Source organism: Macaca fascicularis, chromosome 10 (assembly GCF_037993035.2).
Source record: "Macaca fascicularis isolate 582-1 chromosome 10, T2T-MFA8v1.1".
In the NCBI taxonomy this organism is placed as follows: domain Eukaryota; kingdom Metazoa; phylum Chordata; class Mammalia; order Primates; family Cercopithecidae; genus Macaca; species Macaca fascicularis.
In genome coordinates, this window is record NC_088384.1 from 30,076,519 (window position 1) to 30,094,541 (window position 18,023).

General features: G+C 50.6%; 1 protein-coding gene and 1 long non-coding RNA gene across 3 annotated transcripts in view; one reads left to right on the forward strand and one right to left on the reverse strand.

Annotated features, from left to right (window-relative positions):
• Positions 1-18,023, reverse strand: part of LOC102119992 (immunoglobulin lambda-1 light chain) — a 306,764-nt gene that overhangs the window by 237,626 nt on the left and 51,115 nt on the right. The window lies entirely within an intron of this gene.
• On the forward strand, positions 3,055-8,016 carry LOC135965248 (uncharacterized). The gene is made up of 3 exons (XR_010578193.1): positions 3,055-3,156; positions 4,575-4,748; positions 6,247-8,016. It is a non-coding gene; the product is annotated as an uncharacterized lncRNA (long non-coding RNA).

The following is an 18,023-nucleotide window of genomic DNA, read 5'->3' on the forward strand; positions in this document are numbered from 1 at the left end:
ATCTGTGGAGATTGTGTGGCTGATGGAGATGTGAATGGGTTTCTTGTTGACAAGGGTGGGCTGTAGTGGCTTTTTAAGTGTCAACTTTGATAGGCTGAAGGAGGGATAGAAAGAATGATTTTTGCACAGGATGTGGAGGGTGGAGGTGGGCAGGATCCATCCTGTGGTCCCTGCATGGGGTGAGGCTGCTCCCCCTGCCCTAGGTTTCCCTGCAGGGAGATCTGACTCCAACTCTCCCTCAGAACCCAGAGCACTTGGCAACTCAGGCTCCCTTTTCATTCCATACAAATGCAAGAAACACTCAGATCTCATTGGACATGGGGTACTCACAGTGCTAATTTAGGAATAAACGGGTGCTTTCCAGTGTACAGTGGCCTCCTGAGGTCCCGCATGGCCCATGTTAGGGATGGCTGGTGATCTTAATTTGGGTTCCCTGGTAGCAGACTCTGAGATGGGGAATTGCATGCACAGAGGATGTGAAAGGAGGTGAGGGAGGCAACACTGGGCAGAAGGAGACCCCGACCCTCATTGAGGCCTCAGTCTTTCCTACAGGGAGCTGTAGAGCTGGGAGGATTTTCAGGTCCTCCTATATCGAGGCAGAGTCTTGAGATCTTGGCCTCAGGCAGTCATGAAACCTAACCTCGCTGAGGAAGGGCATAAACCCGGAGGAGGCAGTTTTCTGCTGTGAGCTACACTTCCCAGTGAAGACACAGCTCTCAGCTGCCACAAGCTCCCAGCAGTGCTGGGTGGCTGAGCTCAGAAGAAAGAATCTGGGCAGATCCCACAGTGTCCACTCCACTGGATTTTCTGTAGAGAATGACGTGAACCTGAGCTCATCTCTGGGGACTGATCCAGGATATTCAGGCCAAGGACTGGCTTGTCATGACCTGTGGAAATCCAGAGACCAGCTGAGGAATATCTACCTCAGTCTGATGATTCAACCAGACCACATTTCCCTAAGTCACAGCTGAGTCTCCACACCCCAAAATATCCTGGTCAGCTAAGTCCTAAATCCACTCTTGACGACCCCTCTTCAGAGTCCGCCTGGAGGGCTGGAGGGACTCAGATCCAAGGGTCTCAGATCCATGTGTACTGGGCCAGCCCTGCTCATGAATTTGTCCAGTCTTCCTGGCTGGAGGAAATGTCCTATCCTGGTCATTTCATCTAAATGATGGATTGTGTCATTAGGACACCTGTTAACTATTTCAGTGAGAATAGTTGAGTCATGTAAGGAACCGCTCACCCATGTGGAGTCATCAGGACATCCGGTCTTATTTCACCCATGGTGTTGATATTTCTAGGCCATCCCCTTCCCCACAGTGGACTAGCCATTGCCATCCTCAGCTCTGCCATTGTTTATTTATTTTTCGCATCAATAACTTATGTTTACTGGTTAAAAGCACCAGGGTTCTCTATCCAGTGTGGTTTTCTGGTGCTTTTTACAAGTTTGTATGAAATATTGATGGGAAATCCAACTGTAAGCCCCATGGTCTCTGTGAGAATCCCAGGGACACAGTCTTTGCACAGGGTGTGGGCTCCATAGGGTGGTGATCCCTGGTCCCTGCAATGAGGTGTATCCTGTCACTGAGCCAAAGACCACCTGGTGGCCAGAGTTGTGGCCTGAGACTGGTGAGAATTCCCTTCCCTGTGGAAACCGTCTCCTCAAGGAGGCTGGGGATGTCCCATCCAGGAACCAGGGTCCTGAATGCCCCACCCCACCCACCTGAGACTCCCCTGAGCACAGGAGCCGCCCCTGAATCAGAGTATGCCTGGGACTGGAAGGAAAGGCAGAGGGAGAAGGGGTGGGGGAGCCTGTGGAAGTGCCCAGGACTGAGGACTCAGCGCCTCAGAATGTTGCTGAACAGAGAGGGACAAGACCCTGAGAGGGGCAGGAGGCTCAGGCAGCCATCCTGGGTGAAGGACTTGGGTCCTGGGAGCCCCATCTCCTCACACTGTGCCCTCCTCCTAGAGCATCTCAACCTAGGGGCATCTCCGAGGGAAATTCAGCCCTTTCGGAGCTGCCCAGGCTGACACCAGGGCCCGAGTGTCTCCAGCTGCATTTCCCAGGTAAGGTCCTCATATTCTCCATCTCCTGTCAGTTGGGTGATGCTATGTAAATCTAGCACTCATGATGGGGTGACTGCAGCCCGAGGGGATAGGATGCACTTTACTGGGCTTCCAGACCTAGGACTGATCCTGGAACACCTCTCTAGCCTTCAGGGTTGGCCTCCCTCTTAGGCTCCTCCTGGGCAGCCCCAGACTCTCTTCTGGCTGCAGCTCTGCTGCTCCCTGCTGGTCAAGAAGAGGGAACCCAGGAGCTTCCATCCTCTGGGTGACCCCAGAACACCTGACACCTGGGAGGATGAAAACTATGGAGTCCAGCGTCAGTCTGTGCCATATGTGAACCCTTCTGGCTCAGCACAGAGAGGTGGTATATATGGTTGCAGGGAGGTGGGGCAGGTGCATTTCTGGTAACTGAGTCTCAGGTTGAAACGCTCTTCTCTGTTCCATGGTTTTTGATCACAGAATGGAGAGTGCAGGATAAACTGTAGCTCTTCTGTGAAAAACCTAAGTATAGTGAAATGTGGTTCTCCCCACATGTACTCCTGTTTCCTGTGTATACTGAACACAAGATTGATTTTCACACCCCAATAAGAACGGCTGCACTGTAACTGGAGCACCTGATGTTTCTGTCACTAAACCTCAGTTGTGTGCTTCAACCATCATCACCATCATTGTCATGGTATTTTTTCTATTAATCATAAGAAGAAGAAGATTAAGGTAGAAAATTATGACCATAAGTAGGTGGGAGCTTTCTGTGTTCAATCCACATAAAAGAAACTCTATAGCATTCCATATAACTGTAGCATGGTTTTATTTTTCCTTATAAACTTACATATTTATCAAAAGTTAACATTTCAGTGATTAAAATTGATACCTTTCTTCCATGAGATTTTGATCATTTTTACATGTTTGATGTGAAACTGTGCTTCTTATTGCTAGAAGGCCTTTTCCTCCCTGCAGGAATAATCAAAATGACTTTTAATCCACATTAGGCCCCTGTTGGATCGCAGGCCCCAAGTGGATTCCTAGGCCCCAGGTGCACATCAGGCGCAGGTGTACAAGCAGGCCCTGGGTGGGCTTACCTGTGTAGAGGTAAGGAGCTGACCTGGGGGGAGGGTGAGCGGCCAGCAGCCCAGGGGGTTCTTATGGAAGGAAGTTCTTATAAGTAGTTCTTATGGAAGGAAGGAGCCGAAGGTACGGAATCTTAAAGAAGTAAATTCACTTCCTTGGTGACGGACCCTCAAAGAACTTAGAACTCTGGTAACCAGGCACCCACATCCTAAGGACAGCCCCGCAGCCCGCTCCCTTGGTGAGAGACGATCAGGAGAGCACGATGTTCTTATGCTGCATCCCCACATCTCGAGGCTCCTGCTTCAGGAGGGCCCCGAGTGAGAGCCTTTCCCACGATGCAGACACAGGCTCATCCCTCACCCCAGGCACCTCTGGCTGAAGGTGCCGTGAGGTACCACAGGGTAGCCCGGGGCAGGCTCTACCAGGCCAGGCCTCACCGGTGATCCCATCGGGGCCACATCTGTGCATTGTCCTTGTCCAGCTGGAGTCTCTGGAGTTCCTCTAGGCACAGGCACACGGTGAGGCAGCCTATAGTGTCAGACTTTGTGGGGGCATTTTCCTCCATCTTGGCACATCCTTAAGGAGCCAAAAAACTGACCTCTCTGAACCTTGCAGCACTGAAGACACACAGACAGTCTGTACATACGTTTTTGTTTTCTTTTTCTTAAAATGTTTTTAATCTGTTTTCACCTTTCCCACTGCCTATGACAAAACTCTTTCAACATTTCATATTAGAAAAAACGATTGGGCCAGGCGCGGTGGCTCATGCCTGTAATCCCAGCACTTTAGGAGGCTGAGGCGGGTGGGTCACCTGAGGTCCAGAGCTGGAGGCCAGCCTGACCAACATGGTGAAACCCCATCTCTACTATAATACAAAGATTAGCTGGGTGGGGTGGCGGGGGCCTGGAATCCCAGCTGCTCAGTAGGCTGAGGCAGGAGAATTGCTTGAACCAAGCAAGCAGAGATTGTAGTGAGCCGAGATTACGCCATTGCACTCCAGCCTGGGCGACAGAGCGGGACTTTTTTTCAAAAAACACAAAAGCAACAACAAAAACAATTAAAGGATTTAGGTTCCATTTAAATATTACAACATACACTATCCTGTCTTCCCACTCAGATTGAGCTATGAAACCATGACAAGTGCATGGAGCAGCTATTTGAGCACCAGGAAAGGAAATGGTATGCAGCGGTTTGGGATGGCCCCAGCAGATGAAATACAACAGAGTCAGAGTGAGACTCCTGGATTTCCTCAGTGTCCCCTGACTGGGACTCCAGACAGCCTGAAACTTGAAGGGACACAAGCCTGAAAATTAAAAGAACTCCAGAAAGCCCTCTTGTTCAGGATTGAAGATAGGAAAATAAACTTATTTGGTCAAAGTGAAGGCTCAGTCCCCTGCACAAGCAGGTGGTCCATGCTTCTGTTCTCATTTCTCTTGCAGCAGTGCCTCTCCCTGGGTTCACACTGATGTCCTATGGATGGAGATGATACTTCCTGCAGCAGGTCACTCCTCAGCCCCTGTTACCTGAAGGGGCACTGTTCAATCACAATATGGTGTGAGCCTCATGGATATCCCAAGGTCTAGTCGCCACGTTAGACATACAAAGAGAAGAAGGTAAATGAGCTCAAATGATTTATTTACCTAACTGATCAGAACAGTATCATTTTCATATGTAATCTAAGTTCAACTATTTATGTAACATTTTAGATACCTTTTCATGGCCACTGTTACTATTTTTTGAAGAATCTTTATGTGGAGATTGTGTGGCTGATGGGGATGTGAGTGGGTTTTCTGTTGACAAGGGTGGGCTCTTGTGGCTTTCAAAGTGTCAACTTTGATAGGCTGAAGGAGGAGTGGAAAGAATGATTTTTTTTTCACAGGATGTGGAGGGTGGAGGTGGGCAGCATCCATCCTGCAGCTCCCCCTGTGGGTGCATCTGTGGTCCCTGCTTGGGGTGAGGCTGCTTCTCCCGACCCCAGATTCCTGCAGGAGGATCTGACTCTACCTCTCCCTCAGACCCCAGAGCACCTGGCATGCCAGGCCCCCTTTCATTCCATACAAATGCAAGAAACACTCAGATCTCACTGGGCATTTGCAGACTCACAATGATCATTAGGAATAAACTGGTGCTTTCTGGTATACTGTGGCCTCCTCAGGTTCCTGATGGCTCAAGTTGGGGATGACTTGTTGTGTTATTTTGGGATGCCTGGAAGCAGACTCTGAGATGGAAATTTGCTTGCACAGCTGGTGTGAAACTAAGTGAGGGAGGCAACACCGGGTGCAAGGACACCCTGACCCATATTGAGGCTTCTAGCATCCCAGTAAGGAGCTGTGAAACTCGGAGGATTTTCTGTTTCTCCTATATTGAAAGGGAGTCTTGAGATCTTCACCTCAGGCAGCTATGGAACCAAACCTTGTTGAGAAGGGGCACAAACCTGGAGGAGACAGGTTTCTCCGTTGACAGCTCTTCTCAGTGAGGGCACGGCTCTGAACTGCCACAGCTACCAGCAGTGCTGAGTGGGCATTCTAAGAAAAGGGAATATGGGTGGATCCCACAGTATCCACTCCACTGGTTTTCCTGAAGAGAATGGCAGGATGCCACGGGAGCCTGAGCTGGGCAGTTCTGGAAACTGACTCAGGATATTCAGGCCAAGGACTGGTTTTCATCCCCTATGGAAATCCAGAGCCCAACTAAGGATGTCGACCCTGGCCTGATATTCCAACCAGTCCCCATTTCCCCAAATCACAACTGAGTCCCCCAAACCTCAATGTATCCTTGTCACCTCAGCCCTAAATTCACTCTTGGTGCCCCCTCTGCAGAGCCTGCCTGGACAGCCTCTGAAAAGGGCAGCCTGTGTCTTGCTCCTCCCTCTCCCTGTGTCACTGTGGGATGAGGAGCATTAATGTCCCACATCTTACAGTAATAGCCTCATCCCCAGCCTGGGCCCTGTTGATGGTCAGGTTGGCTGTGTTCTCCAAGTTGGAGCCAGAGAATCTCTCACAGATTCCTGAAGGCCGCCTGCTATCCCCATAGATGACCCAAACACGGGCCTGGCCTGGCTTCTGCCGGTACCATTGAGCACTTTTACTTCCAATGTTACTTTCTTCACAGGTGATCCTGGTCATCTGTCCTGGGGCCACTGACACTGAGGGTGACTGTGTCAGTTCACAAGAGATGACAGAGCCTGCAAGGAAAGAAAAAGGGAGAGAAAAAAGTTGAAACTGAGCGGCTCAACCCAAGGATATCTTGCCACTTGCCGGGACTGGAGTGAGTCCCAGGAATAATAGGGCTTTCAGGGCACCCATGAGCACTGGAGCACAGAGTGGGGGCATTTCAGCACCCTCAGCCCCTCCCCCATCAGCAGGGTCATGAGCATCCTGCCCACCACACACAGGGCCCTGCTGAGCTCAGACTGAGGGCCAGGCTGAACCTAGAGGCCTGGGGCTGGGCAGGTGGGTGAGACCCTGGGGCAGCACCTGTGCAGTGAGTCAGGAGACCCAGGAAAAGAGGGACCAGGCCATGGCTGAAGCACCTCCAATGCTGCTTGTCAAATCTGAGGCTGGACAGGCTCCTCCCAGGTCTCCCTTAACCCCTTGTTGGAGAGAATGGCCCTTGCTGCCAATCAGCAGAGTCAGGGGCTGCTGCTGGAGGAGGCTTGTGGTTCCCAGAAGGGCTCAGCCCCAAGGGACCCAAAGAGGTTAGGGGTGGCCTTGCCCTCCTGCCCTTTGCCCCCAGGATCTCCTATATGAATTGATTCCATATTCTCTGCAGACATCTCCACATCACACTGCGCTCAGTCTCACTCCTGGGCTCACTTGGTCATAGCAGAGCTCAGAGTTCACTTTGTCTGTATTTCCTGGGGGAATATGAAGTATTTCCTATGGGATGGGTTTTGACCTAGTCTGGGAGGTGACCATAGAGTCATGCTGGTAACTGGGGAATTCTCTGGGGTCCCCAGTCCCCTCCTCCATTCTATCTTGGCTCAGGAAGGAGGTATTTAATTTTGATCTAGGCCTCTAAATGTGTCCTAATCATAAAGATGTTATGTTAGAGAGGAAATTTCTGGTGTAGGCCTAAATCTGTTTTAGATGGTACTTTCCAGAACCCAATGCAGGTTCCCTCTTCATCTCCACTGTACAGGTGATAACACACACCTTGGACAGGTGCAGGTTCCACCCCAGGGCACAGCCCCTGAGTGATAGAGGTCAATGAAATTCCTTATTTGCCAAGTGCACACAGAGTGTTGGAAGATCCATGAGATGCTGAAAGTTTCTGCCTTGGCTGTGAGCTCCTAGGTAGGTCATAGCTGCTGTGCCTCAATATCTCCAGGATGCTGTCAGGACCAGGGACAGATGGGGAGGTGAAGGAAATGTTTGCTCCGTAAGAGAAGGAGAGGGGGCTGCAAACTCCAAGACCCCCAGAAGTGAATGTTTATTACAAATAAGATGTCTTCAGTTGCTGGGGAAAATGTGTTAATGAATAAGAACTTAAGTCAACTAAAGGTTAATGAGCAACTATTTTGTGACTCACAAAGAAATCAAGAGCTGTGATTTGGCAGCTTCCCCAGGAGAGAGTCGGGAAAGACCAGGGACAGTGGATGTGGAGGAGCAGCCAGGAAGGGAGAAGCCACTATGTCTGCAGGACAGGGACTCCCAGATCAAAGGAAAGTACGGAGGACACCTGTGACCTCAGGGAGGACACTGTACATGAGGGGGATGCTGTTTTAGCACAACTGGGTGTGGAGGAGGGGGCATTGTGAGAAGTCAAGTGCCTGGATCTGTGTCAGAGAGAGTCAGCATGCAAAAGAGCTGGAGACAAAATGTGATTCCAGAATGTTTACATCAGTGTCAAGGACACAAGGACAATCTTCTAGGAAAATAAAGACCCTTTCCCTCCAGGTGTGAGGTCGTGGTCACTGGCACCTGCTGCATGTCAGCATCTCCCTGTCACTCAGGCCCGCCCCATCCCCAGGTAGCTTTGCCAGTTGATTCTCTGCTTCCCCTGGTGGCCTCTCCACACTGTTGGCTGGGAGCTCAGGGACTTCCTCGGTCTAGGTGTGGATTCAGAACCTGCTGCTCAGGTCCCTGATTCCCTGATCCATGGACTGCTCATTCTAAGGGAGGAATTCCCCTTCTCTGTGTGGCGCCTGCCTGACTCAAGACCAGGTACAATGGGCTCAGCTTACCCAAGAAAATACAAATATATATATATATGTGTGTGTGTGTATGTGTGTGTGTGTATACATATATGTATGTGTGTGTATATATATATGCACAGTATATATACACTGTGTCTATATATATACACAGTGAATACATATATATACACATACATACATACACACACACACACACACAGTGAAAGCAAATCCCCAACATATTGGAGAGGAGTAACTTGTAAACCTGTAACAGGCATTGTGAGGGGAAGAGCTGGCTCAACGCCCTGCGGTGAAGAGTCTGCTGTGTGTGGGGATCTGAGAGGACATCAGAAACCTGAGGGGACCTGGGACCCAGATCAGTCTGTGTCTGATGTGATACCATCTTGTAAATGAAGATCTGGGCACAGGTGTGTGGTGCAGTTCGGTGTAAGGAGGAGAATTTTCTGTTTATGTTCTCGCGATCTGTGAGGGGCTGGGCATACACACTCCCTGGTGGTCCACAGGATGCAGTTGCTGATGCTGGAACTAATTAGACACAGGTGGGCTCAGGCAGGCCCTTCACCTGTCCCTGCTTACCTGGGGTTGAAGCCACTAGGGGGTGGTGGCTGAACTGCCTCAGCTGTCTTCCCAGTGCTCACCTTGCAGCCATGGGGAAATTAAGTTTCTGTCACTTCCATTGATCCTGGATCATCCTCAGTGTACCCAGCAAAAGCAGGCTGTTTTCTGGAAAGTTCTCTGGGAGCTCCCCATTTAACTCAGCCATGCAGAGCAGATGATGCGGCACCCCTTTCAGGGGCCACCTGGTTGTTCTCAGGCTCTTACACCAGAGGAAGACAAAGGCTTTGGCATAGCTGGGGTGTCCGCTGTACCGGTGGGTAGGTGTCTGCAGAGAACAGGTTTCCTTGAATGTCACCATGCTTCACAGCATGTTCACATGTGACAGCAATGCATCAGTAACATTTTTTGGCTCATCAGTCTGGATAGAGAAGCAGCTGTTTGCCAGATTATTACATAAAATCTTTGGGCAACACTTGCTGTGCCTTCCACGTGCTGACTCATCATATGTGGCGCATGGTCTTTCCCATGCCCTTTCCTGCTCCTGGTTCAGGCCTTGTTCCTTCCACACCATGGCATCCCTAGGTCCTCACCGACCCTGTGTTGTTCCTGCTCTGGGCAAGCCTTCTGCTACTAATTAACCTGATTCCTCCGTCTCTTCTCTCAAAGTCACTTTGTGAACCTGAGTTTCCACCTCAGTTTACTGTGAGAGTCAATGGCTGTTAAAAGTCATCTTCTCCTTCACCTGTGTAATGGCCATGATTGGCAGTGAAGGGCTTCTTCTTACAGAGCACCTGCTGAATGCTAGTGGCTGGGTGATGGAGATTCAGTACTGGAAATTCCATCTGCAGGATACACAGTTCCCTCAACTTCTAAATGCATCGATAGGTCCTGCCCACACACATACATCGGTGGGTAGGGCCATCATCAGCTGCTATCTCCCCTTTATCAACCCAGTGCCCAAAAGTCATAGCGCCCTTCCCCTTGATGGTGAAAACATCAAATGGATTCATCACTTGAGCAAGGTCCTACTGCATGCAATGAAGCTGGTCCAACAGTGCATCAGAAACTTGAGTTTTCTTGTGGAACTTTTGTTGGGTTCCAAGGAATACTGCTTGAAAAATGTTGGATCAGAGAGAAATAGCAACCAAATATCAGCATGGGAAACTTAAGGGTCCTGGTTGGTAAGGAAATTAAACAACTGTAAGAGACATTCTTGTGCAACTGGGAAACATGACTACGGTCTGCATAGGAGAGAGCTGTTAGTATTCTCACTTGTGATAATGAGAGAGACAGAGACCCCAGACAGTGTCCATAGTTGTCGCATCCTGAAAGAGTATATATATGTGCTGATGACAGTAAGCTGTAAACTTTAGTGTATACACATGATTTCACGATTAAACCAGTTGTACTTTTTTTTAAAAGGTGGTATGGACCCAAAGAGTGAGCAGCAGCAAGATTTGTTGTGAAGAGTGAAATCACAAAGCTTCCACAACGTGGAAGGGGACCAAAACGGGTCGCCCTAAACCGGTAGTACTTTTAAAGAAGGAAATAAAGACTGAGACATCCAAGTCAGAAAAGAAATCCCAATAAGCCTGGCCCTAGAGACTGGAATCAGACATCTCTCCTGGGAAAGGGCACCACCCTCACCCGGGATCCTCCCTTCACAGCTGCAGTCCTGGGCCATGAAGCAAAGGTGCAGGTCCCAGGCTTGGCATCCAGGATTTCTTAGTGAGCTCCTCAGAAAGCAGCCCAGAGCCCAAAGATAAAATCTACACCAACAGGGTTCTGGGGGCACATCCAGTCAGGCCTGACCTACCTGGGGAAGGTGATGGGACTTTGGGGACCCTGGGAGGTCAGTGTGCCCCAAACACTGTCCCCAGGTGGGATGAAAGGTAGTGTCTGTGCTTCCTCTTCAGTTACTGTGAAATATCAGCACAGAAAGGACCCTGGGACCAAAAGGGGCTGGGTCTCCAGTGCTCCTCAGGCCTCAAGCACCCTATCAGAATGTGGGGGTCAACTCCTCTGGAAACCAGAGGAGACACAGCCCCTAGGGCTTCCACTGAACTGGTTTTACCCAAGGAAAAGAGAAATTCCACAGGACTGTGCCCTCTGTGACAGCTCTCTCCTCCCCTGCATGATGTATGATTACATCTGGGGCCATGTGCTGTTGTGTGGATTTCTAAACTGTTGATGTACACCACAAACCCAACAAAGGTCCCTGCAGCTCTGACCAGCTTCCCCCTGTCCACTTCTCATTGGACACATGCAGGCCCTGAGAGGATACAGAAGCCATTCAGAATCACCAGCCCTGCGGGGGTCAGGTTAGGACCAGAGAGGACACCTGACCCTGAGGTCTGACCTATAGCTGCTCAGAGGGCAGGTGAGAATGAGAGCCAGGCCAAGGGGACAGTTCTGTGCAATTCCTTATCTGTCTGTGTTACTATGAGTCCCTGCCAGCTGCTCCCACTGCTATTATCTGCAGCACAGTAATAGCCTCATTGAGGGTCTGGGCCCCACTAATGATCAGGGTGGCCATGTTCCTTGATTTGGAGCCTAAGAATTGGGCAGAGGTCCCTGAGGGTCACTTGTTGTTATACTAGATGACCAGCACGAGGCCTGACATGGCATCTGCTGGTTCCTAAAGGCACATTTATCCTGAGGTTATCTCCAGTGCATGTGATCATGGTTGTCAGTCTCAGGGCCACCAACACTGAGACCGGCTGTCTCTGCATGTAGGAGGCACAGGGCTGAGAGAAGAGAAGAGGAGGGGAGGGAAGGGGAGGGGTGGGGAGGGGAGGGAAGGGGATGGGTGGGGAGGGGAGGGAAGGGGAGGGGCGGGGAGGGGAGAAAAGAGGAGAGGAGAGGAGAGGAGAGAAGAGAAGGGAAGAGAAGAGAAAAGAAGAGGACTTGAGGATGAAAAGTTCATTTACAGAAGATCCCAGCCCAGAGCTGAAGTCAGGGTTTGGGCAGGCCAATTGCAGTGTAATATATTGAGTGGTTTAATGGAGGGTCTTTCACCCTTTGTAAAATGTCTTTTAAAATATTTTCACATTATTGCCTTATACATTTTTCACAATTGAAATAATGTTTCCTATCTCAATATAAAAATACATTTTTCTTAGTGTTGCTGAAACTTTAACTGGGTAGCAAGATGTGGTTGAGGGGATCCCAGGGTACGTGGGGGCCAAGGATTGGCATTTTATGGTCAGTGACGGTGCGGTTTGGTTGCCATAATGCGTAGCTGAGCCAAAAAGGAATCAGAATAATCACACAAGATCATGGGTGTGGTCTAGGGGGTCCTAGTGTCCCAGACTGGAAGCAGGTGAGCAGCCCTCCTCTACTTATTGTTTTTTTGAATGAGCAGAAAGCTCCATTTGAGAAAGACTGTGAGGGCTCCTGAGCCTTGGCAGGGGTTCTGTGTGATTGTGGCCACACAGCTCACCATGGGGCCCAAGTTGCTGATATGCTAGGCTTGTTCTGAAGCATACTCCCGGGTGACCATTTCCAGCAGCTCCCCAATCACATGGCAGGGATGTATTTGTGACTTGAGGGACTAGGTTATGAGGCCCAAGTAAGTTGCATGAAGAGTTGGCCAAATAGTCATGACCCAAGCCCTGGGCCATGCCATCCTCTCACCTTACAGCCTTGGCCTCCTGAGGGGCTCCCTGAGATCAGCTGCCTAGGAGGAGGCACTTACACTGGGGTTACAGAGGTTTCTACAGGACATGCAGCCACTACTGGTGTGGACAATACTGTACTCCACCTGGCCTCTGAGAATCCCTGAACAGCAGTAGTGGAAAAACATTCTCCTTAAAGCAGAATTTTAAGCAGTGAAAATGGTTCATGTCACCTGCAAAGAGATGGGCAGAGGTTCCTAATTCGTGGGCTGTGAAGGGTCCTAGAAGATGGTCAAGTATATTCAGGGGCTTGGGAGAGACACAATAAGAATGTTGATCACAAAGATGTCTGGGTAGAGATGTGTCGGTAGACCTCCTCTGGTGGGCAGAAAGCATGAGAATTTTTTTCCATATGCAAATACTCACCAAGTGTGATGTGAAAAGGAAGTGATTTTGTTAATCAGGTAGTAGAGTAACCTGTTCTATGGACACCAGGTAGCGTCCCTCAACCACTCCTGTCATTGTTCAATGGGATCCATAAAAAAGTGCCCATGGTGGCAGGGATAGAGGCTGACAATGGGCTTACCAATGTGAATTTCCACTAACTGGAGCTGGCCTGGCTGAAGCAACTGTGGAGTGACCATCAGTCAACAGCGGAGACCAACACGGAGATTCCTACAGGATGACCTTCTCTGTGGAAAACAGTCAGGGGCCTGCTTGATATTAATTTCATTAGAGCTGTTCCATCATGGCAGAGATAGCTCTTTTTCTTACTAGAATTGATATTTACTCTACACAGGATTTGCTTTCATTGACAGAAGTGCTTCTGCCAAGACTGTTGTCTCTGGATTACAGAACGACACACCCATCATGATGGTATTCCACAGGAGGTTCTGACCAAGGAACTCATTTCACAGCAAACAAACGACTATGGGCATTTTCTCATGACATTCAAGAGTCTTACTACTGTCCCCAACATTCTGAGGCATGTGGCATATATGAATAGTTTAATGACAACTTGAAGACTCCATGACTGAACCAGGCAAGTGGCGAGTATGTGTAGGGTTGGGCAATGTCTTCCAGAATGGGGCATGTGCTATGCAGCAGTGTCCAATATATGGTGCTCTTTCTCCCACAGTCAGGATCCATGTGTCCAGAATCAAGGAGTAAATTGTAGTGGCTCCACTCAAAAATGTCTTTAGTGATCCATTAGCAAAAATTTAACATCCTCTCCTCCTGACCTCAGGCTCTGTGGGTCTAGAGGTCTTAGTGCACTGGGGAAATGCATTCCCAGGGGATACAACAATGACTGTATTGAACTGAGACCTGAGAGTTCCCCACGTCCCTCTGGATATGCCTGCATGGATGTCTCCCTGTGTCTGTCTTTCCGCTCAGACTCTCCATCAACAACTCAAACCCCAGGCAAAGAAACAGGACAGCCTGATCCTGCAAGGTGCAAATCCACTCCTGACTGACTCCTCTGCAGAGCCTGCCTGGAGGGCTGGAGGGAAGGGCAGCCTGGGGGGTCTCAAATTGGGTTGAATTGGGCCAATCCTGCTCATGGCTTTGTCCACGGTCTTTGTCCCTCTTCTATTTCACAGAAGAGGATGAAATAGAGAGGGAGGGGTTTATGTCTCACTTCCCCATATGCTTGTGTCACTGTGGGATGATTACCACTGCTGTCTGCTGATTGACAGTAATAGTCAGCCTCATCTTCTGCCTGGGCCCCACTGATGGTCAAGGTAACTGTTGTCCCTGAACTGGAGCTAGAGAATCACTCAGGGATCCCTGAGGGCCTGTCACTGTCTTTATATATCACCAGCACAGGGGCCTGGCCTGGCTTCTGCTGGAACCACTGAGCATATTTTTTTGCCAGTATTTCTCCAGAGCAGGTGATCCTGGCCGTCTGTCCTGGGGACACTGACACTGAGGGTGGCTGTGTCAGCTCATAGGAGGCCTCAGAGCCTGCAAAGAAGAACAGGAGAGGGGGCTTGAAGATGAAGGACCCATTCCCAGGAGTCCCACCCAGAGGCTGTGTCTGGGCTTTGCTCAGGATTCAGGGTAGGCTCAACTTGGGATCTGTGGGGACTGAGCCTGGGGCAGGGCCAGGGGTCAGCACCTGTGCAGAGAGTGAGAAAGGGGAGCAGAACAGTGGTCCAGGTCATGGTGAGACACCCAGAGCTGTTCCTCCTAGAACCACAGCACAGCTGGGCTCTCCAGGCCGCTCTTATTCCCTCTCAGGCTTTTGGGGCAGTCAGTGTTTAGTGTTTATGCAAATTTACATCCTCTGAGACTCCTGCTGGAGAGATGTCACTCAAACCAGCTGCAGGGGCAGCACAGGTGACAGGAGGAAGAAGCAGGGTCTCAGATTAGAAAATCAGCTGCAGCCTTCAAGCCCTGTGATCACAGTCACCTTTCTGGGAATTGATCTCATGACCACTGTCCCAAACCTCGCTGACCTGGGGTCTGTCTTGGGCCAAGTTCAGCAAAGCTGTGGACCTTCCAGGAGGTTGGCCATGGGGCTGAGCTGGCCTCTGCTGAGAGATCATGATGACACCTGACTCAGCAGCAGGTGGACCAGGGACCCATCATCTTCCTCCTGCTGGTCCCTCAGACTCAGTCCCCTCTTGTTCATTCCATTTAAATGCTGTGCTGTGTCATCAGGACACTTGCTAATTACTTCAGTAGGAATAGTTGGGTCATTTAAGCAACCACACACCCCTGTGGAGTCAACAGGGCCTCTGGTCTCATTTCAGCCATGGTGCTGCTCCTTCTACATCACTCCTCATTGCCACAAGAGATTTAGCATTGACACCCTCAGCTCAGCCAGAATTTATATATGTTTTTCTCATCAATGTTTTATGAAAACTTGCAAAAAGCAGCAGAAAGCCACGCTGGACTGACAATCTAACTTTAGGCCCCATGGTCTCTGCACAGCACGTGAGCTCCAGAGGGTGGGTGGTCCCTGGTTACTCCAGCCAGGCTCCTGGTCATTGTCCCATCACTGAACATGGACAGCGCCAGTGTCAAGGCTGTGGCCTGAAGCAGGGGAAGAGCCCTGTTCCTCTGGAAAGCATCTCCTGAAGGATGCTCCTGAGGATGCTCCATGCAGGGATCAAAGCCCCAAAATGCTTCACCCCACACACCTGTGACTCCCCTGAGCATAGGAGCTGCCCCCTGAGTCAGAGTCCACCTGGAGCTGGAAGGAGAGGCAGAGGGAGGAGGGGGCCGGTATATCTGGAAGTGCCCAGGACAGAGGGCACAGCTCCCCAGGACACTGCTGGACAGGACAGAACAAGGCCCTGAGAGTTACAGGGGGCTCAGGCAGCCATCCTGGGTGAAGGACTCGGGCCCTGGGAGCCCCATGCTCTCACACTGTGCCCCCTCCTAGAGCACCTCGACCTCGGGACGTCTCGCAGAGAATCCTCTTCCTGAGGAAGCTGCCCAAGCTGACACCTGGGCTCAGCCTCTTCTAGCTGCATTTCCCAGGTGAGGCCTTCACTGTGCCAGGCTTCTGTTGGTGTCCTTGGGTGACACTGTATGAGTCTGACCCTCAGAACGTGGTCAGTATAACCTGAGGGGATAGGATGAACTGTCTTCACTTTCAGTCTGAACACTGACTCTTGGACACCTATTGAACCCCAGGCTGGCCTTCCTCTTTGCCCCAGCTGGGCAGCCCCAGCCTCTCTCCTGACTGCTCCTGGCTACAGCTCTGCTGCCCCCAGCTGGTGGAGGAAACTCAGCCCAGGAGATTTCTTCTTCCAGGTGACCCCACAGCACCTGTCGCCTCAGAAGTTGAGGACGAGAGAGTCCAGTCCCATTCTGTGCCAGTGTGACCCAATCTGCCCTGCCCAGCCCAGCACAGAGAGGTCACACCTGCAGTGCAGAGAGGTGGGGCAAGTGCAATTGCTATAAAAGTGTCACAGGGTTGAAATGCCCTTCTCATGATTTTGTTCAGTCAGGACTAATTAGAGTGAGTTAACAGAAGCTCTTCTGCAAAGGTTTCGATGTTTAGAGAGACGCGTGTGCCATCCTACAGGGATCCAGGCTTCCTATGCACTTAGGAAGCAAACTGGTGCACCTCCCGCCCAGTAAGAGCAGCTATGATTCATCGCCATCACCGCATGGTTCTTGCACTGCAACTTAGTTGCGAGCTAACATCACCATGGTCGGCACCATCAATTTCACGTGTACGGTTATTTCATTGCACACTTCTCAGAGCTTGTGCCGGGAGGATTTCTACACTAGTCTAGTCTGTTTTCCTGATGAAACTGGGACTCTCCTGCTTATTCTCAGCTGAGGGCTGCTGTTCCCACCATACGGAAAACAAGCTCTTTTCAGCCCCTTTCTTGGAATCCCTGCAGAGGAAGGACAAGAAGTTCCATGTCTGAAACCCACTGAAGCCCATTGAATGACATCCCCTCATCAGGCTTTAATTAATATGACATTCGTTGCTCTTCTGTCTTTTAATTTGGAATGAAGAAAAAGGCTTCTTCAGCTCAGTATAAGCCTCCTCACTTTGCAGCAGGTAACACTGTGGCCCAAAGAGACTAAGTGGCTCAGGAGAACAGAGGTCAGTGGGGGCAAGTCCAGGAGCTGACCCAGGTGTCTGGATTTCAGAACCTGGGCACTTCGGGGCAGAGCTTAACCAGGGTGGGGAGGGAGGGGGCATCAGGGCCAGGGGGCTTCAGGGATGTGTCCTGTGAACACACTGACGTCCCCTGTCATAGCCTAGCCATGCTGAGGAGCCCACCTCAGCCTGCAGAAGGTGGGGGATATACCCCAGGGTAGAGCTGGAGAATCTGTGGGAATTGGGGGCTGCTTTGGATGCAGGGCCTGGCCCGGCTCCTGCTGGTTCTCTCTGCACTGTTGCCTGCTCCACTGTCTCCTGAGCAGGTGGGGACAGGTGTGTCATGGCCATCTCTACTGGGGGTAACTGAGTCTTTAGGAAACCACAGAGCCTACAGGTTGAGGAGACTTTGGGGCTCATTTTCAGGGTCCCATCTCCTGAAGCATCACCTGGGCTGAGCTCAGGGTCAGGACTAGGCTTAGGGTCCTGTGGGGGCTTTCCCTGGGGCAGCATCTGTGCAAAGAGTGAGGAGAGGTGGCAGGCGAAGGATCTAGGCATGGGGAGACATCCTAGAGTTTTGTCTCTGGAGCCCACAGCTGAGCATGGTTTCCTCAGATCTTCTCCATACTCTCAAAAGTCCCCATGAAAATGCTCCATCCATCACGCTCAACTGGAGAGAACTCAGCAGGCTTCAGTGTGGGCTTCATGGGGCTGGTTCATTGGAATTCTTCTTCTTCTCATGTCTCATAGGGGAGTGATTGTCTCTGCTTATTTGAACAATCTCAAAGGAATGCCGGTATCCCATACCTACAGCTGTCTCTGAAGCTCACAGGGTGGGAAGGCCATTGTTGTGTCTCAGTGCCCCTTCTGTTGCTCTGTCAGGACCAGACAGGTGTGTACATGTGGCCCATCCTGGACAAGGTTCTATATAAGCATAACAATATTTGATGACACTGACTCAGCAGTGACTATGGCCTGTGCCTTG